Raw genomic sequence first — 25,112 nt, forward strand, 5'->3', positions numbered from 1 at the left:
TTGTATTTGTCCATTCATCCATTGATGGACACAGGTTGTTTCCATATCTCGGCTATTGTAAATAAAACTGCAGTGAACATGGGAGTATAGGTATTTTTTTGATATCCTGTTTTAATTTCCTTTGGATATAAACCCAGACATGAGATTGCTGGATCAGACTGTAAGTTCTCTTTTTAACTTTTTGAGGAACCTCTGTACTGTTTTCCGTAATGGCTGCACCAATTTACATTCCCACCAACTGTGCACAAGGCTTCCCTTTCTTGGCATACTTATCAACATTTATCTCATCTTTTTGATGATAAGTCATTCTGATTAGTGTGAGGTGATATCTCATCATGGTTTTGATTGGCACTTTCCTTATGCTTAGTGATGTTGAGCACTATTTCATGTACATGATAGCCGTTTGTACAGCCCTCATCTTTATGCAGGTAAAGTATTATTAATAAAGGAGAATCTAAGACCATGTGTACTTTAGCGATTAGCCAAGTTAATGCAACAAATATATGGTGAAAAAGGAATTAGGGGTTGTCTGTTCTTTGGGAGAACTTGCTTTACTTTGTTCATTATTATCTTACAGTATTCCCATGGCCACTCCAAATCATTCTGTTATGCTTATTTATTTATTTATTTTCGGCTGTGTTGGGTCTTCGTTGCTGCGCGCGGGCTTTCTCTAGTTGCGGTGAGCAGGAGCTACTCTTCGTTGCGGTGCACGTGTTTCTCATTGCGGTGGCTTCTCTTGTTGTGGAGCATGGGCTCTAGGCACGCAGGCTTCAGTAGCTGTGGCACGTGGGCTCAGTAGTTGTGGCTCGCAGGCTCTAGAGCGCAGGCTCTGTAGTTGTGGCACACGGGCTTAGTTGCTCGGCGGTGTGTGGGATCTTCCCGGACCAGGGCTCGAACCCATGTCCCCTGCATTGGCAGGCGGATTCTTAACCACTGCGCCACCAGGGAAGTCCCTGTTATGTTTCTTTTCCTTGAACAGACTTACTAATATTTTGAGTGTAATTAGAACAGAGTTCCTTTTATAAACTAGATTTTTTTTAAAAGACCTAATCTAATAAGCATTCTTGAACGTTTGGTTTTAATATTTTATTAAAATATCTTCTTTATTTTATTAAAGTGATCTATTTATATAGTTTAAAAAAATAGAAAAGTTTTAAGACAGCAAACCAAAGCCAGTACTTCACCATTTCCTATGTTTTCAGTCTCCTCTCCAGTACCAGTCACTTTCAAACTAGAACTTGTAGGGCAGCAAAATTTGCCACCCCAAATTGTGTCTCTTTGGCACAAGAATTAATTTAGACTGATTATTCTTAAGCAACTGAAGATTCAGGGAGTTTTTTTTTACCTTCCCTTTAGCAGCCTAAAAGAATTTAAATAGAGAAACTAGAAAGGTAAAGGAAAATTTCCTCCTCTCTGACAGGATAACTGGCGGGATTCAACTTTAGTGGCTGGACACTACTCACCCTGAGGCTGCTGCAGCTAATCGACCCTGGAACAACTGACAAAAGTCAGCAGAAGGTAAGAATTCTTACCGTGTCAGTCAATCTCCTGGATCTCTGACTTCAGGGTCTTTTGGGAATGAGCCTTTTCTCTTTCTAAAATTAGATTAGCAGGAGAAAATATTTGTGGAGTTAGTTCCTTGGACTTAGCAACCTTTGGTGATCCTTTTCTTCCCAGAGATATCACTGTTTTGCTTTGTCTCTCTTTTCTCTGTGTCATTTGTCATAAAGAGGAAAACCTTTGTTCTGATTAGTTTTTCCTTTTATCTTTTACTATGTCTTGAGTGCTTGGCATTATGACCAGTGAGAATATTCCTTTTGGTCTCCACCATCTGGAAGGTGCATGTACCAGTGTGCATTTGGTGGTCAGTCAAATAGACTGGGATTCCAAGCAACTATGGCTAATTGGTCAGAAGCACAGGTAACAACCTGGACTTGCAACTGGCATTCTTTGTCTGGCTCTGCCAACTCTCGGGGGAGTTTGTCATAGGGGGTCCCAGTTCATAAGGGACATTTGTAGTCTCAACCTTCATTGCTTTCTTAGTGCTCGCACTTCTTACTGCTTATACAACAGAGGACTTTGCTATCCTAGACTGTCTTTGACAGTGAGCTTTCTTGATTTTGTGATGTCTGCATACTTTGAACTCTCTTGTGGCGATGCCTCCTGCATCCATGTTTAAGTCATAAAAGCCTTACTGATTTGAGTCAATATTGAGATCCTACCCATCAATGGCCAGATGATGGGTCTTTTGAACTGGAAAAACTTCTAAATTTGTAAATTTTTAGAGAGCTCTTATTTTAAATAGCTGTTTTATTGGTACCTATGGAAAGACCAAGTTAAAATGTGGATACAAGGAAATATAATGGCTAACCTTAAGAACTTCCTTAAAAAATGGTTTGGGAAGCTTTATCAAATTTGGTGTTTCAGCCTCCCCTCACGGGTCTTATAGACACTAGTAAAAACATTAGGTTTATTAACAATGGAATGGGAAGAAGCCAAGAGGAAAGTCAAGGGACCCTTCCCAACAAGGTAGAAAACTTTAAAGGGTTATTAAGAAATGAGGTAAATAAAGCAGATATTGAAAGAGGAACAAAGAGGAAGCAGAAAGGGAAGAGTCACGGGACTTGTCCCAGCAGGGTGGAAATCTTTAGATGCTTATTAAGAAATGGAACAAATAAAACAGACATGGATGGGGTTAAAACAACGTTTTTAATTCAGCGCTACCTAGAGTTGAATGGGCCAAAGGACCCCCTGCATTTCCCCCATTATTAAGTGGCCCCCAACAATTACACTCTATTTACTTCAGTTTGCAGAAATTTAAAAAGCCAGAAGACAAAAAATTACATTGAGAAATCTGATCGGTAATCACTTGGGGCAACAGTTAAGCCAATTAATCACATTAAAAATTGACCAAAAGACCAGGGTCCCTTGGCTCGACGCCTCACTGGGTACCCAAAGCATATTACATAGAAATGGAAAAAACAACTGGGAGATGGAGAGAAGTTTCTGGGACTCCTTGAAGTGACAGCCGCACAAGCCGTGGTACCAAAACCCACTGGTAGGACCCTGACTTGGGCTATAATTAGATTGAGAAGATGTAAAAGTGCAAAGCTTGACAGGATTGTAAAGGTTGGAAAGTTTGAGCAATGTTATGTGAAGAGGTTATGTCAAAATTGCCTGAGTGTTTTTTGGGAATGTATGATATATCTGGCCAGGAGTGCTTCCCCTACCCAGAACTGTAAGACCAAGAGTTATTGATGAGGTCCTAGTGGAGGCTATGGTTAGAGGTATAAGAGTTGATGAAAAAGTTTGAGGTAAAAGTTTGTAGGAAAATTGGTGTATTTGAATGGGCTTTATGTAAAGTGGTTACATTTGTTTCACCAGATTGTATTGTGGAATAGGCATTGTGTCTCACTGGGGAAACTTTCCTCTGCCTAGTATTGTAAAACAGGGCATGTAAACCTGTTCTTTGGGCAATGTTAACTGAACATGCTAACGGGGCCCAACAGCCTGAGCCACACAATGTGAAATGGAAGCTGAAGGCCAGTATTCAAGGGCTAACAGAAGCAACAGTCTTTGTCTTGCAAACCTCTACAAAATCAGAAATGTAAGCATAACCCACAATTACCTGAGACTGAGCCCAGTTAATTCAATTGGTAGAACCTGAAAGCAAAGGAAAAAAATAAAAGAAGAAAAGAGGCTTTTTTAAAAAAAATTATTTATTTTTGGCTGCGTTGGGTCTTCGTTGCTGTGCGCGGGCTTTCTCTAGTTTTGGCAAGCTGGGGCTACTCTTTGTTGTGATGCCCGGGCTTCTCATTGCAGTGGTTTCTCTTGTTGCGGAGCACAGGCTCTAGGTGCGTGGGCTGCAGTAGTTGTGGCTCACGGGCTCTAGAGCGCAGGCTCAGTAGTTGTGGTGCACAGGCTTAAGTTGCTCCATGGCATGTGGGATCTTCCCAGACCAGGACTAGAACCCATGTCCCCTGCATTGGCAGGCAGATTCTTAACCACTGCACCACCAGGGAAGTCCCAGAAAAGAGACTTTTTCAAAGTACAAACAGCTGGGAAGACTTCCTCACCCAAAATCTAATTTACGGACTCTTTAATTAAGATTGTTTGTCAGGGGCAAATACAGATCTTAGAAGTCTTCTCTGCAAAGATATTATAGATTTTTTTTTCACTTTTGGATAGTATCGTCAAAATTAATTGATAAAAAGAGCTCTATTTAATTGGCTAAAGCAAACAAGTGCTTATCTAAAAATTCTCAAAAATATAATAGAAACTAATCCAAATATTTTTCAAGTTCACACGATCTAGGATTAATCTTTAGTAAATAAACACAAGTTTAAGGTTATCGGTTTAATTAAAACAGGCATGTCTTTAGAATTATCAGCACTAAATATAAAACTTTTATTTTACCTAGGTTTACAAAAAGTCAATTAAATTGATGTTATCTGTTACAAGATTTGTCAGCAAGAAAAATAGTTTGGCGTGATGGCTGACTTTGTCTAATGTTTCATGAAGTTTTCATGAGTACTTTAAAGAAAATTGTTGAGAATAAGGGATTTAGATAGAGGTGAGTGAGCTAAGACTTAAAAATATCTTCCAATACCTTTTGGTAACTTAAAACTTTAGAGTTTTGCTAAGTTAACTTAAATGATAGGAATTCATTGAATGTCTAGATTATTTCCAAATAAGATAATTATAGCTGAATAATAATTCTGAAACATTTATTGTTAAACCAGTCTATGTTTACCTACTTTTGTCTTCTTATTACAGAAAAACTAAAGATATTTGGGTCTTTTAGTAAATATGTTGTACCATATTGAAAAAAAATTATGCTGTAAGGACATGTTTTCTAGAAATTATGAAGTGTAGTCATAAGTTTGTCAGTCAAAAAATACTTGTATAACAAACAGTCACAATTGCTTACTTCTTAGTTTTCACTAAAATTAAGGTGTCTAACAGTTGAGAATTATAATTAACATATGTAATTAAAACTACTAAAATTAGTATGGAAAAAACATCTTTGTATGCAAGGAAATTTTTTAAAAAGTAGAAAGAATGGAACTGCATTTTGTTCAGGAAAAAGAAAGTAATTTTTTCCTAAACAGATGTTAGAGAGAGAGAGAAAGGGAAAGAGAGAGAGAGAGAGAGAGAGAGAGAACCTAGGAGGAAATCTGAATGTAAAAAAGAAGTTTTATAGAAAAGGAACCCAGAGAAGAGTTTTGTGTGTGGTCAGTACTGCCTAAGATTAGATTGAATTTAATTGAGTAAATAAATTTTATTCATTTATTTATTAAGGGAATGAATTTTAATATTAAAAGTAAACTGGCGGGCTTCCCTGATGGCGCAGTGGTTGAGAGTCCACCTGCCGATGCAGGGGACACGGGTTCGTGCCCCGGTCCGGGAAGATTCCACATGCCGCGGAGCGGCTGGGACCGTGAGCCATGGCCGATGAGCCTGCGCGTCCGGAGCCTGTGCTCCGCAACGGCAGAGGCCACAGCAGTGAGAGGCCCGCGTACCAAAAAAAAAAAAAAAAAAAAAAAAAGTAAACTGGCATAAAACTAGAATTTGGGGTTTCTCTCTCTGGTAAGAGGATGGTTTTCTTGAACAATTGATCTGCTTTTGAGAACAGTTTGTAAAAGTTTCTTTACCCTTTAAGTAATAATTTGTTGTAACTTTCTGTATTTGCTTTTGAAATCTTTTATTGTCACTTTAAGTGGGTAACTAAGTATTGTTTCACAGAGACCTATGATCTTATTTAACTGTTTTAAAACCTTTTGATATCTTTGACAAACTTCTCCCAACAAATTCTAAATGAAGTCCTTTTGACCTCTAGCTAACTTTGGGATTCTTCAGAGGGCCCCTGAAAAATCTGAGAGAGACATTAACTACACTTATTGGGAATGTAGAATTACATGGGAAACATTGTCAAATAAGTGACAATAAGCCTTCTTAGGTTATATTTTATTGGTAAATGCTATTAATATAAGTGTTCTAAAAATTATAGAAGGGCTTCCCTGGTGGCACAGTGGTTGAGAGTCCACCTGCCGATGCAGGGGACACAGGTTCGTGCCCCGGTCCGGGAGGATCCCGCGTGCCGCGGAGTGGCTGGGCCCGTGAGCCATGGCCGCTGAGCCTGTGCGTCTGGAGCCTGTGCTCCGCAACGGGAGAGGCCACAACAGTGAGAGGCCCGTGTACCGCAAAAAAAAAAAAAAAAAAAAAAAAATTATAGGAAATTCCTAAAAATCTGATGTGTCCTGGTAAAATTTTATGTCGTAATTTTAGTTATTATCTTAAATATTATGTGTCACAGAAATGACCAAATTTCTGTCAATTGCATTATAATTTATCAGATATTTAATCATGCCATTTTATGTCTTTTATCATTTATAGACAATTATTTTACTCTGATGCTTTTGCAAAAATGCTTCATTTTCCAGAAGATTTATAGAAAGGTTTCTGATAACTTTCAGATCATACCATTAACCTGAGTAATAAATTATAAAACTCTAATGGAAAACCTGATGGCTTCATAAAACTGCTAACAAAAGGTCAAAATTAACAAGAATTAATTACATAGGACTGAATGAACTAATGAATATGATTATGATTTTTATGACTTTTTGTCTAAAGTATTACCGGTATTTTAATATTTGTTCCACTTATAAATAAACTTTTCCTTTCAAGCTAACTAAGATTTCAGCAATTTGGTAAATTATACTTTTGTAAGCAGAATTGAAGCATTTATCTTTTTCTCCTTATCTGATCCCTCCAGAATTTGGAGACTCTTAGTAAGCATTCTGATTTTCATGGCAATATAGTTATTTATATAAGTTCATTAAAATGCTGTTCTCCTTGTAATAGGACGCAATTGGAAATATTGGTTATATTACCAAAACTTTGACTGGAATGTCAGATTTGTGAATGTGCTTAGAATCAGATATAACCAGACCCTTTTAAGGAACTAAGATTAACTTTATGAAGCCATAAAACCCCTTGGAAAAACAGCCTGGTACCTTACTTACAGGGCTCCCAGAAGTCTCACCAGGTGAGTATGAAGGTCACTTCCTGTCAGGCATAAGAACCTCAAGATATTTTGGGGATCTTAGTAAGGGAAGAATTCACCCAAATTTATAGATATCACAGGCTAAGTCTGATGGTAAATATTCACCTTGGCTTCTTAGCCTTGAGAGGCTATTAAAAATTCAGTCTGGAGATTCCTTATGAAAAGTTTCAGAAAAAGAGACTTAAGAGAGCCTATATGGTCAATTGCTATAATTGCTGGACTTAATGTAAATAAGGCCAAGTTTAATGAAACTAAGCTTCTTTTTCAAACAAATCAGTCTTATTTTGGCTATCTTTGATAGAAGTGAGGTGATTTTAGAGAGAAAAAATATGTTTCAATATAAACTATAACACACCCTTGTGGACCTTAGATTCTAGTCCTGTTACTTATTTTTAAGTTTTTTTTTTTTCCGCCTGTAAACTGGACTGGATCCTGAATTCTTCTAGTTTCCTCAAATATTTGGCTACAACTCTCTAAACTTACATTTTCAAATTTTTCCCTGATTTTGGCTTTGAATCATTGAGAACTAAAGCTGCCCTTTTTCTGAAGCCTTACAGACTGAAGCTGAACAACTTGATATAAACTTAAGAGGGACAACCGCAATAGTCCATGTTTAGATTATCTTCATGTCTGTTGTGTAAGCCACTTAGAAAATTTATCTCAACATTCAATGACACCATCAGAGACATTTCGAACTGCAGAAGATACTTTGACACTGACATCTAGAAATCTTCTTGACTTCCTGCCCCCTAGGCTAAGAAACTGGTTTATAATTTTCTCCAAACATTAACATTTGTGGGTTTTTTTTTTTTTTGGTCTGCATAGAAATGTCTCTTATTAAATACCTGATTCCTGTACCTTGTAGTCATAACTTTGAGAGCCCACCTGCATCACCTCCTCCTGAAATGAATTTAACTGGACTAACCTATTGTCAGGACTATGAAACTGGTTCAGTGAGATGGAGCAATCTACTAACTCAGCTCCTGGACTGTGAAACTTCTCTAAGAAATCGACACTGTAGAGGAGCATAATTTGCCACCCAAAAATGTGTCTCTTTGGCAAGAGGATTAATTTAGGTTGATTATTTTTAAGAAACAGAAGATTCGGGAAGTTTTTCTTGTTACCTTCCCTTTCATTGCCTAAGAAATTTTAGATAAAGGCCCTGTTCCCAGAATAGAGCTATCACTAGATATATCTGGAAAGAATATGGGCTGGGTGTGGTGGGCAGACTCTGCAGGGCCTAGAGAGCAGATTTCAGCAATTTGGTAAATTATACCAAATGTGCCATTATCTCTTCATGGTGAATGTAGTGTACAGATTACCTATTTCTTGTGTTTTGATGTTTTTGTTTTCCTAGGAATTTGTTCATTTCTCTTTCTTTCTTCTATTTTTTGGCATAAAGTTGTTCAAAATATGCTTTTATGATAATTTTAGATTCTGTAGGCTCTCTAATCATGTCTTTTATTATTCCTAATATTAACATTTTTGTTATTAATATTTATTCTCTCTCAATATCAGTATTGATTAAATTTTCTCAATTGTATTGGTCTTTTCAAAGCTCCAGTTTTTGGTCTTATTAATTTTCTCTTTAGCACATTTGTTTTCTGTTTTATCAACTTCTGCTCTTTATCATTTCATTTGGGTTTAATTTTTTTAAAGTTTTAATAAACTTATATCATTTGTTTTCAGTCTTTTCCCCCATAACACATAAAATTAAGGTTTTAAATTTACCTTTAAACATTGATTTAGCTTTATTCTACAAGATTTGATATGTTTCATTTGTTTTTCAAGTTAAAATATTTTTTAATTTCCATTTTTATTACATCTCCAATCCATAGATAATTTAGAAGTGTATCACTTAGTTTCCAGACACTTTAGAATACACATATATAGCTAAGTCCCACTGTTGTTTGAGAATATATTTATATATTACCATCCCTTTGAATTGTTGAGACCTGTGTTTTGACCCAATAAATGATCATTTACCAACATATGGTAGATATTTCACATATACTTGAAAAATGTGTCTGAAAAAGTTTTGTAGTCTTTTATCTATTTCAATTAGGTCAAATTTATTAATAGTATCTTTCAAATCTTCTACATCTTTACTGAATTTTGGTTGCTTGTTCTATAAGTTACTACTGAGCAGTGCATTAAAATATTCCAACATCATTGCCTATCCCTTGAGTTCTGGCTATCTTAGAAGTCCTACTAGCTTTGGGCTCCCTAGGACTATGAGACAGCAGAAAGCTCTGATCTCCTTTTTGTTAGGACTCTGGCCCATATATCAGACAATTCCTTAAAAGTAAAAGTGACAGAGAATTTGTCTTAACCACAATGGATTTTTCTTTTCTCAGGCTTCTTGATTGCTAAAGTATTTCTTGCCTTGGTTATTTGCCCTCTTTTTAATTTTAGAGTTGTTTTTTAAAGAGATTTGGTCTGATGGGAAGTACTCTGCCAGAGAGAGAATCAAAAGTCACACATGCAGAGTTCCTAACTGGTAAAGTAACCCTTATGTTGTGTAGAAATTTGGAAAGTCAGAAAAATAAAAAAAAAAATTTTTTTAATCATTCAACATTTTCACCTAGTTAATTCCTAGTCATCTTTCTGCTTGCAACCTCAATGAATTTCTTCAGTATAATCAGCCCTTATTTATATTCAATTAGATACTCTTCATAGCACTTTTTTTTTGTTAACACTTTTCACAATGTGTTATTATAGATTTATTTTTTATTTCTTTGATTAGCATTTGTCTCTTTCATTGAATTATTAGTTCCATTGTGGTAAGGACCATGTCTGCTCCTCTCTATAAACATAGTATCTATCACAGCCTAGAACATAACAGATATTTTATATTTATAAAATGTGTTTCTCTACCAGCATTATTTCTTTGTATATATATATTTAAATTAATATTCTATTATACATATCATTTTTATCTGCATTTTTCTATTTTCTGTATTTTTAAAATTTATTTAACAATATCATAAACATTCATCTATACAAAGATTTTCTTCTAATGCCAGCTCAGTCACCAATTATTTGACCTTGGGAATGTAAATTAACATTTTTAGGGCTTAGTTTCCTCATTTTAAATAAGGAAATGATAACTGCTCTAACTACTCATTCTGATAGTTGGCAAAAGTAAATGAAACCACTGATCTGCAAGGAAATTGTGGCATAAAAGATATTGGTAGTTAAACAATGATGAAAGATATGAAGATATGAAATAGTTAAACAATGATGCCTTAAACGGTTGCTACCATTGTTACTTCGTGGATGGCCTACAAAAAGTGTAACTGAGCTATCGGATGTGAGAGATCCATGATCACCTCAGATCTCTAAAGAAGGTGTAACTCCTTCTACGGACATCATAGATGGAGAAGCTCTGCACATGTAGAATATTCACATGATGGGAGAGGGATGGGTGTCATACAGCAGTAATGTAAGAAAAGAACATAGAGCTAAAACAAGATGCAGCTATTCCTGTTACAGAAAAGTAGGCAATTAACTTTTTGTAGTGCACTGTAGAGGGAGGCAAACACATCAGCAGAAATGTGATACTCAGTTGCTTCTAAGTAAGTGCATGAGCAAAAATAAATCATTGCATTTATTAATAAGGGATGAGAAGGAAAAAGAGCTCTCCCATCTTAGAAGATTTGAAAGAAGAACACTGTGAAAGAAACAGCAAAATCCAGGTGACACCAGATCATTTTCTTCTAGCTATGCTGGATTATCATCAGGTGATATGAGAACCTTACCTGTGTATACATTTACAGTTTAGTTAATTTTTTCACTAAATTAATTTGTTGTTTTCTTTTGGTTATAGTATGCATGTGGTAGTATTATCACTATCGAATATTGCTTCAGTAATTGCCACAAATATTTCTGTTTTCTTGATAAATCCCTGAGACTAAATTAAACCTTCAAGTATCACTATGTATGATACCTGGATGGGTAGATTTTGCTTAACCATTAGAGTTAAGTTTTGGTAGCCAGAGTTTACAAAACTAGGTGAACAATATGGAAAGCTCTTGCACAAGGATTATTCTTCCCAGGTGAACTTCGCAATATATCTTTTTTTGGAGCACCTGGTTGGTACCAAATAAATTAGACCAGACACATATTTAAAAGTATCCCTATAGAAATACCTACTTAAATGTAAAGAATACAGTAAATAGAATCACTTTGCTGTACAGCAGAAATTAACACGACATTGTAAATCAAATATACTTCGATTTTTTTAAAAAGAAAAAAATACAGTAAATAATTTTTGACTCAGAATTTTAGTCCAGAATGTTCTGAGTATGAGTAAAATTGTTTATGCATAGGAGACATGCCAACTGGTTTTTACTGAACATCAATATTTACTGTCATTGAGGTTTTATTGACTATGACTTCTCTATTTAAATTTTTTTAACATCTTTATTAGAGTATAATTGCTTTACAATGGTGTGTCAGTTTCTGCTTTATAACAAAGTGAATCAGTTATACATGTACATTTGCCCCCATATCTCTTCCCTCTTGAATCTCCCTCCCTCCCACACTCGCTATCCCACCACTCTAGGTGGTCACAAAGCACCGAGCTGATCTTCCTGTGCTAGGTGGCTGCTTCCCACTAGCTATCTGTTTTACGTTTGGTAGTGTATATATGTCCATGCCACTCTCTCACTTTGTCACAGCTTACCCTTCACACTCACCGTATCCTCAAGTCCAACCTCTAGTAGGTCTGCATATTTATTCCTGTCTTGCCCCTAGGTTCTTATGACCATTTTCTTTCTTGTTTTTTTTTTAGATTCCATATATATGTGTTAGCATACGGTATTTGTCTTTCTCTTTCTGACTTACTTCGCTCTGTATAACAGACTCTAGGTCCATCCACCTCATTACAAATAGCTCAATTTTGTTTCTTTTCATGGCTGAGTAATATTCCATTGTATATATGTGCCACATCTTCTTTATCCATTCATCTGTTGATGGACACTTAGGTTGCTTCCATGTCCTGGCTATTGTAAATAGAGCTGCAATGAACATTGTGGTACATGACTCTTTTTGAATTATGCTTTTCTCAGGGTGTATGCCCAGTAGTGGGATTGCTGGGTCGTATGGTAGTTATATTTTTAGTTTATTAAGGAACCTCCATACTGTTCTCCATAGTGGCTGTATCAATTTACATTCCCACCAACAGTGCAAGAGGGTTCCTTTTTCTCCACACCCTCTCCAGCATTTATTGTTTGTGGAATTTTTGATGATGGCCATTCTGACTGGTGTGAGATGATATCTCATTATAGTTTTGATTTGCATTTCTCTAATGATTAATGATGTTGAGCATTCTTTAATGTGTTTGTTGGAAATCTGTATATCTTCTTTGGAGAAATGTCTATTTAGGCCTTCTGCCCATTTTTGCATTGAGTTGTTTGTTTTTTGATATTGAGCTGCATGAGCTTGTTGTATACTTTGGAGATTAATCCTTTGTCAGTTGCATCATTTGTAAACATTTTCTCCCATTCTGAGGGTTGTCTTTTGGTCTTGTTTATGGTTTCCTTTGCTGTGCAAAAGATTTTAAGTTTCATTAGGTCCCATTTGTTTAATTCTGTTTTTATTTCCCCTTTCTCTAGGAGGTGGGTCAAAAAGGATCTTGCTGTGATTTATGTCCTAGAGCGTTCTGCCTATGTTTTCCTCTAACAGTTTGATAGTGTCTGTCCTTACATTTAGGTCTTTAATCCATTTTGAGTTTATTTTTGTGTATGGTGTTAGGGAGTGTTCTAATTTCATTCTTTTACATGTAGCTGTCCAGTTTTCCCAGCACCACTTATTGAAGAAGCTGTCTTTTCTCCACTATATATTCTTGCCAATTTTATCAAAGATAAGGTGACCATATGTGCCTGGGTATATCTCTGGGCTTTCTATCCTGTTCCATTGACCTATATTTCAGTTTTTGTGCCATTACCATACTGTCTTGATTACTGTAGCTTTGTAGTATAGTCTGAAGTCAGGGAGCCTGATTCCTCCAGCTGTGTTTTTCTTTCTCAAGATTGCTTTGGCTATTCGGGGTCTTTTGTGATTCCATACAAATTGTGAAATTTTTTGTTCTAGTTCTGTGAAAAATGCCAGTGGTAGTTTGATAAGAATTGCATTGAATCTGTAGAATGCTTTGGGTAGTAGAGTCATTTTCAAAATGTTGATTCTTCCAATCCAAGAACATGGTATACCTCTCCATCTATTTGCATCATCTTTAATTTCTTTCATCAGTGTCTGATAATTTTCTGCATACAGGTCTTTTGTCTCCTTAGGTAGGTTTATTCCTAGATATTTTATTCTTTTTGTTGCAGTGGTAAATGGGAGTGTTTCCTTAATTTTTCTTTCAGATTTTTCATCATTAGTGTATAGGAATACAAGAGATTTGTGTGCATTAATTTTGTATACTGCTACTTTACCAAATTCATTGATTAGCTCTAGTAGTTTTCTGGTAGCATCTTTAGGATTCTCTATGTATAGCATCATGTCATCTGCAAACAGTGACAGCTTTACTTCTTCTTTTCCGATTTGGATTCCTTTTATTTCTTTTTCTTCTCTGATTGCTGTGGCTAAAACCTCCAAAACTATGTTGAGTAATAGTGGTGAGAGTGGATAACCTTGTCTTGTTCCTGATCTTAGTGGAAATGGTTTCAGTTTTTCACCATTGAGGATGATGTTGCCTGTGGGTTTGTCATATATGACCTTTATTATGTTGAGGAAAGTTCCCTCTATGCCTACTTTCTGGAGGGTTTTTATCATAAGTGGGTGTTGAATTTTGTCAAAAGCTTTCTCTGCATCTATTGAGATGATCGTATGGTTTTTCTCCTTCAATTTGTTAATATGGTGTATCATGTTGATTGATTTGCATATATTGAAGAATCCTTGCTTTCCTGGGATAAACCCCACTTGATCATATTGTATGATCCTTTTAATATGCTGTTGGTTTCTGTTTGCTAGTATTTTGTTGAGGATTTTTGCATTTATCTTCATCAGTGATATTGGCCTGTAGTTTTCTTTCTTTGTGCCATCATTGTCTGGTTTTGGTATCAGAGTGACAGTGGCCTCATGGAATGAGTTTGGGAGTGTTCCTTCCTCTGCTATATTTTGGAAGAGTTTGAGAAGGATAGGTGTTAGTTTTTCTCTAAATATTTGATAGAATTCGCCTGTGAAGCCATCTGTTCCTGGGCTCTTTTTTGTTGGAAGATTTTTAATCACAGTTTCAGTTTCAGTGCTTGTGTTTGGTCTGTTCATATTTTCTATTTCTTCCTGGTTCAGTCTCAGAAAGTTGTGCATTTCTAAAAATTTGTCCACTTCTTCTAGGTTTTCCATTTTATTGGGATAGAGTTGCTTGTAGTAATCTCTCATGATCCTTTGTATTTCTTCAGTGTCAGTTGTTATTTCTCCTTTTTCATTTCTAATTCTACTGATTTGAGTCTTCTCCCTTTTTTTCTTGATAAGTGTGGCTAATGGTTCATCAATTTTGTTTATCTTCTCAAAGAACCAGCTTTTAGTTTTATTGATCTTCGGTATATTTTCCTTCATTTCTTGTTCATTTATTTCTAATCTGATCTTTGTGATTTGTTTCCTTCTGCTAACTTTGGGCTTTTTTTGTTCTTCTTTCTCTAATCGCTTTAGGTGTAAGGTTACATTGATTATTTGAGATGTTTCTTGTTTCTTAAGGTAGGCTTGTATAGCTATAAACTTCCCTCTTAGAACTGCGTTTGCTGTATCCCATAGGTTTTGGGCAGTTGTGTTTTCATTGTCATTTGTTTCTAGGTATTTTTTGATTTCCTCTTTGATTTCTTCAGTGATCTCTTGGTTATTAAGTAGTGTGTTGTTTAGCCTCCATGTGTTTGTATTTCTTACAGATTTTTTCCTGTAATTAATATCTAGTCTCATAGCGTTGTGGTCGGAAAAGATTCTTGACATGATTTCAATTTTCTTAAATTTACCAAGGCTTGATATGTGACCCAAGATATGATCTATCCTGGAGAATGTTCCATGAGCACTTGAGAAGAATGTGTATTCTGTTGTTTTTCGATGGAATGTCCTATAAATATCAATTAAGTCCATCTTGTTTAATGTATCATTTATAGCTTGTGTTTCCTTACTTATTTTTATTTTGGATGATCTCTCCATTGGTGAAAGTGGGGTGTTAAAGTCCCCTGTTATGATTGTGTTACTGTCGATTTCTCGTTTTTTGGCTGTTAGTATTTGCCTTATGTATTGAGGTGCTTCTATGTTGGGTGCATAAATATTTACAATTGTTATATCTTCTTCTTGGATTGATCCCTTGATCATTATGTAGTGTCCTTCTTTGTCTCTTGTAATAGTCTTTGTTTTAAAGTCTATTTTGTCTGATATGAGAATTGCTACTCCAGCTTTCATTTGATTTCCCTTTGCATGGAATATCTTTTTCCATCCCCTAACTTTCAGTCTGTATGTGTCCCTAGGTCTTAAGTGGGCCTCTTGTAGACAGCATATATACGGGTTGTGTTTTTATATCCATTCAGCCAGTCTACGTCTTTTGTTTGGAGCATTTAATCCATTTACATTTAAGGTAATTATTGATATGTATGTTCCTATTACCATTTTCTTAATTGTTTTGGGTTTGTTATTGTAGTTCTTTTCCTTCTCCTGTGTTTCGTGCCTAGAGAAATTTCTTTAGCATTTGTTGTAAAGCTGGTTTGGTGGTGCTGAATTCTGTTAGTTTTTGCTTGTATGTAAACCTTTTAATTTCTCCATCAAATCTGAATGAGATCCTTGCTGGGTAGAGTAATCTTGGTTGTAGGTTTTTCTTTCATCACTTTAAATATGTACTGCCAGTCCCTTCTGGCTTGCAGAGTTTCTGCTGCAAGATCAGCTGTTAACCTTATGGGGATTCCATTATGTGTTACTTTTTTTTCCCTTGCTGCTTTTAATATTTGTTCTTTGTATTTAATTTTTGATAGTTTGATTAATATGTGTCTTGGCTTGTTTCTCTTTGGATTTATGCTGTATGGGACTCTGTGTCCTTCCTGGACTTGATTAAATATTTCCTTTCCCATTTAGGGAAGTTTTCAACTATAATCTCTTGAAGTATTTTCTCAGTCCCTTTTTTTTTCTCTTCTTCTTCTGGGACCCCTATAATTCGAATGTTGGTGCATTTAGTGTTGTCGCAGAGGTCTCTGAGATGGTCCTCAATTCTTTTCATTCTTTTTTCTTTATTGTGCTCTGCAGTAGTTATTTCCAGTATTTTGTCTTCCAGGTCACTTATCCATCCTTCTGCCTCAGTTATTCTGCTACTGATCCCTTCTAGAGAATTTTTAAGTTCATTTATTGTGTTGTTCATCGTTTGTTTGCTTTTCAATTCTTCTAGGTCCTTGTTTAACGTTTCTTGTATTTTCTCCATTCTATTTCCAACATTTTGGATCATCTTTACTATCATTATTCTGAATTCTTTTTCAGGTAGAGTGCCTATTTCCTCTTCATTTGTTAGGTCTGGTGGGTTTTTGCCTTGCTCCTTCATCTACTGTGTGTTCCTCTGTCTCCTCATTTTGCTTAACTTACTGTGTTTGGGGTCTCCTTTTCGTAGGCTGCAAGTTCGCAGTTCCTGTTGTTTTTGTTGTCTGTCCCAGTGGCTAAGGTTGGTTCAGTGGGTTGTGTAGGTTTCTTGCTGGAGGGGACTAGTACCTGTATTCTGGGGGATAAGGCTGGATCTTGTCTTTCTGGTGGGTAGGTCCACATCTGGTGGTGTGTTTTGGGGTGTCTGTGGCCTTATTATGATTTTAGGCAGCCTCTGTGCTAATGGATGAGGTTGTGTTCCTGTATTGCTAGTTGTTTGGCATAGGGTGTCCTGCACTGTAGCTTGCTGGTCGTTGAGTGGAGCTGGGTCTTGGCGTTGAGATGGAGCTCTCTGTGAGATTTTCATCGTTTGATATTTCATGGAGCTGTGAGGTCTCTTGTGGACCAGTGTCCTGACCTTGGCTCTCCCACCTCAGTGGCACAGACCTGAAGCCTGGCTGGAGCACCAAGAGCCTGTCTTCCACATGGCTCAGAATAAAAGGTAGAAAAGAAAGAAAGAAGAAGATAAAATAAAATAAAAAATAATTATTAAGAAAAAAATTTTTTAAGTAAAAAAAGGACGGAGAGAACCCTAGGACAAATGGTAAAAGCAAAGCTATACAGACAAAATCACACACAGAAGCATACACATACACACTCACAAAAAGAGAAAAAGTGAAAAAAACAAATATATATCTTTGCTCTCAAAATCCACCTCCTCAATTTGGGATGATTCGTTGTCTATTCAGGGTTTCCACAGATGCAGGTACATCAAGTTGATTGTGGAGATTTAATCCGCTGCTCCTGAGGCTGCTGGGAGACATTTCCGTTTCTCTTCTTTGTTCGCACAGGTCCTGGGGGTTCGGCTCGGATTTGGCTCCGCCTCTGCATGTAGGTCGCCGGAGGGCGTCTGTTCTTCACTCAGACAGGACCAGGTTAAAGGAGCAGCTGCTTCGGGGGTTCTGGCTCACTCAGGCCGGGGGGAGGGAGGGGCATGGAGTGCGGGGCGGGCCTGCCGCGGCAGAGGCCGGCGTGACATTGCACCAGCCTGAGGCGCGCCATGCGTTCTCCCGGGGAAGTTGTCCTTGGATCGCGGGACCCTGGCAGTGGCGGGCTGCACAGGCTCCGGGAGGGGAGGTGGGGATAGTGACCTGTGCTCGCACACAGGCTTCTCGGTGGCGGCAGCAGCAGCCTTAGCGTCTCAGGCCCGTCTCTGGGGTCTGCGCTGATAGCCGCAGCTCGCGCCCGTCTCTGGAGCTCCTTTAAGCGCGCTCTTAATCCCCTCTCCTCGCGCACCAGGAAACAAAGAGGTAAGAAAAAGTCTCTTGCCTCTTCGGCAGGTCCAGACTTTTCCCCGGACTCCATCCTGGCTAGCCGTGGTGCACTAACCCCCTGCAGGCTGTGTTCACGCCACCAACCCCAGTCCTTTCCCTGCGCTCCGACAGAAGCCTGAGCCTCAGCTCCCAGCCCCGCCCGCCCCGGCGGGTGAGCAGACAAGCCTCTCAAGCTGGTGAGTGCTGGTTGTCACCGATCCGCTGTGCGGGAATCTCTCTGCTTTGCCCTCCACACCCCTGTAGCTGCTCTCTCCTCCGTGGCTCTGAAGCTCCCCCACTCCACCACCCGCAGTCTCCGCCCACGAAGGGGCTTCCTAGTGTGTGGAAACCTTTCCTCCTTCACAGCTCCCTCCCACTGGTGCAGGTCCCGTCCCTATTCTTTTGTCTCTGTTTATTCTTTTTTCTTTTGCCCTACCCAGGTACGTGGGGGGGGGGGGGGCGGTTTCTTGCCTTTTGGGAGGTCTGAGGTTTTCTGCCAGCGTTCAGTAGGTGTTCTGTAGGAGTTGTTCCACGTGTAGATGTATTTCTAGTGTATCTGTGGGGAGGAAGGTGATCTCTGCGTCTTACTCTTCTGCCGTCTTGAAGCTCCCTTTTTCTCTTTTTAAATTAAAAAAAATTTTGGGGGGGGTTAGGTTTTTAAAGGATAAAGTAGAAAGCACTATATAATTGCAAGATATTGATATTGATATCCTCCAGAGTAACTAGATACTTTGTACTGTCACAATAATAGAAATTCCACTTTCCCATTGTGTTCAGGGAAATATTCTAGCATTTTCCCATGAATGAAACTTTGTTATTCTGTTTCTTTGGCTTAGAAAATATTGCATAACTCTGGAAAATGGGATCATTTTATCAGAGAATTTGGCATAAATATATTTACCAAAAGCTTGTTCTTTTAAATTCTCTCTGGCAAAGTGGCCATTTAATCAACAGAGTGAGAAAATAGAGATTTAGTCTAGAACTTAATTGGACTAAGATTGAGGGTAGGAGCTGGAAGAATCTGATACATTCATTAGTCTGTGGTTTCTCCACTTTTCTAAATAATTATTATTGACTAATGTAGCTATCTCGTAACTTCTGTGTTCCAGTTTTGGAAACAGAAACACAGAAAATCCACTGCTTTGAGATTGCTGTTCTAAGGTGATTCTATTTGGTAAAGATGCCAAAGGCACACAATTAGCCATGTTCATGAATTACTAGTTAAATCAAATAGGCTTGCCTACCATAAAGAACTAAGAAAGTTATGAGGAACAAAAATGCCAAGGTGGTAAAATATGGAGGCACATTTGCAACTGTGAGTTATTCAGAACGTAAATATACAATTTATTGCTGCTTGTTGCTGTCATAAATCTTTACTAATGGGGCTCTTTTAGTTTGAAGTTTGGAATAATTTGGAGTTTGGCTGAGATTTGTCCTTTTTTTCATTATGAAGATCGGGCTTGCAAAGCAAGTTAGGGGTCACACAATGAGGATAATGTTCTTGAAAGTCCAGGTCCTCTGCTGCCTTTCTTTTTAAATAAATAATAAATGTCATCATCACATTTTTTATCCCAGAAAAAGAAGAGAATACAAAGGCAGGCCTTTCACACATGAAGCAAAAGGAATAAAACCCTAAGTCCACTGGAAGGAAGAGAAGAGACGAAGAATTCAAGGACATAATGGGCAAGAGGTGAGTCACGAGCAATGAGCAAACATGCTGGTAAATGTTTACCATAGTATTTGCCAGTTTCTGTTGTGTAAATACATTATGGACAATTTCAAGCTACCAATCTGAAGTCACTGAGTGGAGAGTTGGAAAGATACATTACACAAAAATAACCTCAAGGACATAGATATTAGTGAAGTCGATTTTATTAGAAAAATACTAATAAAACTAGAAAAAATGTATTAAAATTACTAGGACATGATGAGTTGGAGTATTTATTACCTTTGTTCTTAATGTAATTAAATGTAAGTTCAATAATTTAATTAAAAATGATGTCTGTGTTTAACAGCTGGCTGGCAACATCCCTGAAAATATAATGGTCAGCTTTCATGAGCTGGTATAAGCTGGCTCCAGTATACCACTGGATCTTGGCTACATTCTCTCTCCCAGAATTGAGACCCTGGGGGACAGCAAAACGTATCCAAATAAATTTTGGGGAATCCAAACATATCGGGTTTTGAACTCCGATTTCCTGGATTCTGAAGAGATTATACAAATCTTTCGGGGAAGCCCTGAATTCAGAATGGTGTCATGAACAATATGGTTGGGAACATAAAAGCCGTGATGTTCTTAGAGGAACTGAATGGACCAGGGATAATTTTCTCAATTGCGTGAAGCCTATTTGTGGTATCCATAAGCTCCTCTGTGACCAGATAGTGTGCCAAGGAAATGTTGAGAAAACTGATAGAACAGAAGGGGCCTTGACTTAGATGCTACGACAGGAACACGTATTTCATAATGATTGTTAGCATAAAGCCTCAAAAGACCAGATGGAAAGACTGGTTGAAGATGAATACCTGTGAGGATGCTTAGTAACTCACTAGGACAAAGCATATCACAGTGGCAGCCAGCAGGATGTGAAACGGTAGTTTCTGGATCAGTGGCACCACCCTACCACCTCTATGAGTATTTGGGTGGATCTGGAAATGGAGAAGGTAGAATAGAAGCCCTATGGCGGAGCAAAAACAGTCTTGATAGGGAGTTTACATTTTGAGCTACTGAATATTTAGCTCAAATAATAATATTAATAGGAAAGTTCAAGATATTTTTCTTTAGTCATTGAATTAGGGGCAGGAAAGCAAGAAGAACTCATAGAAAATAAAGTTACATTTTTGCGGTATATCTGAGTTCTAGCAGGTAAATTTCAGTTCCTCTATAGTCAGCACCTGTTTGTAAGGAGAATGTTTCCATTAAGTCATTCCTCAAAAATCTCTGTACAAATTATGTATTTGAAATAATAATTTGTAAATTTTGTTTCATTTCCAAATAAATTTCTGGCCAAGATTTCCCATTACATTTCTGTCTTGTGTTTGTAAAAGCCTTGAAAAATCCCAGGTTTATGCTTTCAGTCACCTCCAGAGCAGTGTGTCTAAATCTGAACTTCTTATTCTCCTTTTTTCCCCACCATCTGATTTCACAATGAATTCTTCCCTATCTAACAGGGTGCCAGAATTGTTCCAGTTCTCTTGGCTTACAACTTTGATGTAACCATTTATGTCTTCCTTTCCCTAGATCCACATGTCCAGTCAGTCAACAGGCTCTTTCAATTCTGCCCTCATGGTGACTCATATCTCTATTCCTTCGGATTCCTCCTCTCTTAACTGTAATCCAGGTCCCTTTCACCTCATGTTTAAATAACTGTGGTAGCCTCCTAGCTGTTCTCTCTGTCTTCAGCCTCTGCTGTTCCTTCATCCTGCTAAAAATAATGCTTGTGTGATCTTCCTAGTGACCTTCATTCACCACCCTGCGCTTAGTCCGCAACGGCTATCAGCTCTTGCATTAGTCCAAATGCTCAGCACGGCAGTCACCATCTTCCACCAGCCAGTTTGTTGTTTTTAACAGAGCATTATAATTCTTTCCTGTCACAAGCCCTTTTTTATGGCAAGCAACTTGCCTTTCTGTTCTATTCATTCCCTACTTGTCACTCATTTCTCTAGCCTTCCCTGTACTTCTCCTAAAATTCCCTTATCTCTACTCATGAAAAACCTATATTCTCTCAGCTAAAGTCACCTCTTCCTCTAAACTTTCCTGACTTCCCCAGGCCTCAGGAAGAAGTCCCACTCGGAATATCTAAAACATTATAATATGCATCATACACAATGTCACTTGATTAGAGATTTTCTTTTCTGTCCATTATTTGTCACATATGTCAAAATAATTGTAAAGTACTTAAGAACAGAGTTTAGATCTTCTCTTTCTTTTATAGTCTCCATAGCACTTAGCATAATCTTGGGCGTATGTATTGATATTTTCAAAATTATTGGAAAAGCAAATTAATAAAGCAATAAATAAATATCCATTATGCAAATCTTATTGACTTGATTTATTGCAATATACATTTAAGTAAAAAGCTTTTATTTCTTTAAGGACATTTCATTAATTGAACCTGGCCTTCTTCTAACCAGTCTAAATTGAGATATTTACATGCAAAGGAAAGTTTTACAAAGAAAAATCTAGAAACATTATGTGCTATAAATTACTACTAACTAGTTTATTTTTGTGGTTCCATTTTGGTCAATATGCTTGATTTTTATCATAGGAAAATAAAACTACTGACCCATCACCAACCTATTGACCATCCCTTAAGTTGTTTTACCATACAAGATTAGATATCGACTGGTTTATTCATTCATTTATTCAACAAATATAAATCAGACACCTGTTTGTGTCAAGCATGGGTCTAGAACCTACCTATGTGGCAATGTAGATATGATACCTATTTTACAAGGTTAGACTCTTTCAAGAAGATAAATAGTAAACAATAATGAAAAAAACCAAAATACTGTGGAGGCAGTGGAGGAGTAAGGTGGAAGAGCAAGTTCTGGAGTTATGCTACTTGGGTTTGATACTGGACTAGTTCAAGGCTTTCTAATTGTGTGATACTGGCAAATATTTTACCTTATCAAGCCTCACTTTCATCATTTGAAAACTTGGAATAAATTTAGTCATCATGAAAATCAAATTTAAAAAATGTAAATTGCTAGAACTTAGAGAGCCATCTAAAGTAGTGACAGTTAATTTGTATAGATACAGTTGGAATTTTAATAACAATCACTAACAGTGTAATGAAGGAGAAGTACAGGGCAACAGTGCAGGGGCAGAGAGAATCAGGGAGGTTTCCCTTAGGAAGTGAGAAGAAGAGTGACTTAAAAATGAAATAATGGGATTGGAGGTTGAATTAATCCACAGAAGAAGATAGAATTTTACAAGAAGAGCAAGAGTTATGATCTGGAAGAAGAAGGGAGCGGGTCAGGAATTCAGGAGAGAGAGAACACTAACTTCTATTTTCTGCCCTTCTGGGAAACTGGTGAGTAGCAGCTACAGCCAGGGAAAGTTCAGGAGAGAGCCTGGTTTTATTAAGGACAGCAGATAATGAAAGTGTTAAGGCCATAAGAGGGCTTGTTTAAAGTGGGACATATTTTACCTACAACATACGAAGGACTCATCTTTGGGTACGATGTGTCAGCGAGTGATGTAAGGAAGCTACTCAGGCTTTAGGCAAACAACTAGACTAAATGTCATTTAAAAAAAAATATATGGATGGAATGCCTTTTATGTTGACACATCTTAACAATTTATGGGTGCATTGTTTTTCTCCTATTTTGTAGCATTACAGGCATTACAAATAATTGTTCACTTGGTGATCCGTTATGTTAAAAAAATTCTTGTCCTTGGCCCTTTTAAGCTTGTATAGTGCTTCATAACAATGCATTAGGCTTTTAAAGTAAACTTTCTTGAATTTAGTTTCTTTATATACTTTTTAAAACTTCTTTTTGATTTATAAAGCTCTTTTGGTAACAACAGGACTAGTTTCCATTAGACCATTATTATTAGACGATTGTTATTTAGAATTAGACCATTTATTATTTAGTATATTTCCTATCTGGAATGTAGGTGTAGCAATAGCTATGGGGGACTTGGCATATCCCTTTAGCTCAGCTTTGCACACCAAACCCTGCTTAATGAATTCTCTGCTACTTTCTGCCTGAGGGCTCTTTACTGACCCTGGGAAAAATCTTAGCTTATGCAAAAGGCAAGTCAGAAATGCCAGAAAGTTAATGCTGCTAGAGTAGCTCTCTACCTTGGACAGTTGGGGAGGTGATGGAAAGATATTTCTCACTTTCTCTGCTGTCAGGTGGAATAATTCCGAGATATGTTCCACATTGTCTCCTAGAGGTCCAAGGTGGAATTAAGTCACATTTGTCTACCCTGCTAACCAGGGTGATAATCCACATGATATGGGCTTAATTCCTTTCCCCGTCTCATTCCCAACTGCCCTACCAATGTTTCTTGGGATCACCTCCCAAGTAAATTACATGCACTCAACTCGTCTCTGCATCTGCTTCTGAGAGAGCACCATCTAAAATGGTGGGGAAGCAAAAACTGTAGAAAAGATACTTTTGACCTCAACATATAAAAAACAGACAGAGTTTTATCATAAAGATGCACAAACAGTGTTGTAAATATGATAGTTCTAAATCAAAGAACTTGGTTTCAGATCCTCTCCATATTTTTCCTCTATTTTCTTTCTCTCAAAATACCAGCAGTAACAGCAAAAACTAAAATTTGTAGAAATTTTTAAATCATAAAATTATGAAGTTAGTACAATATATGCCAGGACATTTTCTAAATATTTTACACATAAAATTCCCTTAATTCTCATAACATCCTTGTAGTGTACCATCAAGTAGATGTATCATAATGGTTGGTATACCAGCATCCCAATTTTAAAGAAGTAAAGTGAGAAGTTGAATTTCTTACCCAGAATCATAATGCTAAAGGGTAGGTATAACTCAAGCAGTGAGATCTCAAAGCACATGCTCATAAACACCATGCTATGAAGCCTCTGTGCAAATGTATCTGTAACTATCGCTTCAATAACCTCCTGCCAGCCATGACTCCTGCATCATCACATTCTATTCATACCTGTCTATAACCTCCAGAACTATCAACCAACTGTCCCCTTGGAATCTCTTCTTAGATGTCCCCCAAATCAGAGCACTTCAAACCAGATGTATTCAAAATCAAACAAATGATTTTTCGCTCCAAATCTGACCCTCTTCTATATACTAAATTTTGGTTAGTATTGCCAACATTCAATCAGTGCAAACACAAAAAGGTTGAGGGTATTACCTTCTATTCTTATTTTTCTGAGAGTTTTTATTATGAATTAATGTTAACTTGTTCTTAGATGCTTTTTCTGCATCTAATGCAATGATCATATGGTTCTCTTCTTTATTCTGTTAAAATGGTGAATCACATCGACTGATTCTTTTATTCAAATACAATATAGTTGATATACAATGATATGTTAGTTTCAGGTGTACTACATAGTGATTTGACATTTGCATACATTATGAAGTTGTCCCAATAAGTCTAGTAACCATCTGTCCCCATGCAAAGTTATTACAATATTATTGACCATATTCCTTATGCTGTATAT

The 25,112-nt window shown here is 37.2% G+C and overlaps 1 long non-coding RNA gene across 1 annotated transcript; it reads left to right on the top strand.

The window, feature by feature from the left end:
• The first annotated feature begins 1,418 nt into the window (after nt 1–1,418).
• On the top strand, nt 1,419–19,657 carry LOC132596986 (uncharacterized). The gene is made up of 4 exons (XR_009563272.1): nt 1,419–1,518; nt 17,482–17,565; nt 17,971–18,140; nt 19,519–19,657. It is a non-coding gene; the product is annotated as an uncharacterized lncRNA (long non-coding RNA).
• The last annotated feature ends 5,455 nt before the right edge of the window (nt 19,658–25,112 follow it).

This window comes from Globicephala melas, chromosome 3 (genome assembly GCF_963455315.2).
Source record: "Globicephala melas chromosome 3, mGloMel1.2, whole genome shotgun sequence".
Taxonomy (NCBI): Eukaryota; Metazoa; Chordata; class Mammalia; order Artiodactyla; family Delphinidae; genus Globicephala; species Globicephala melas.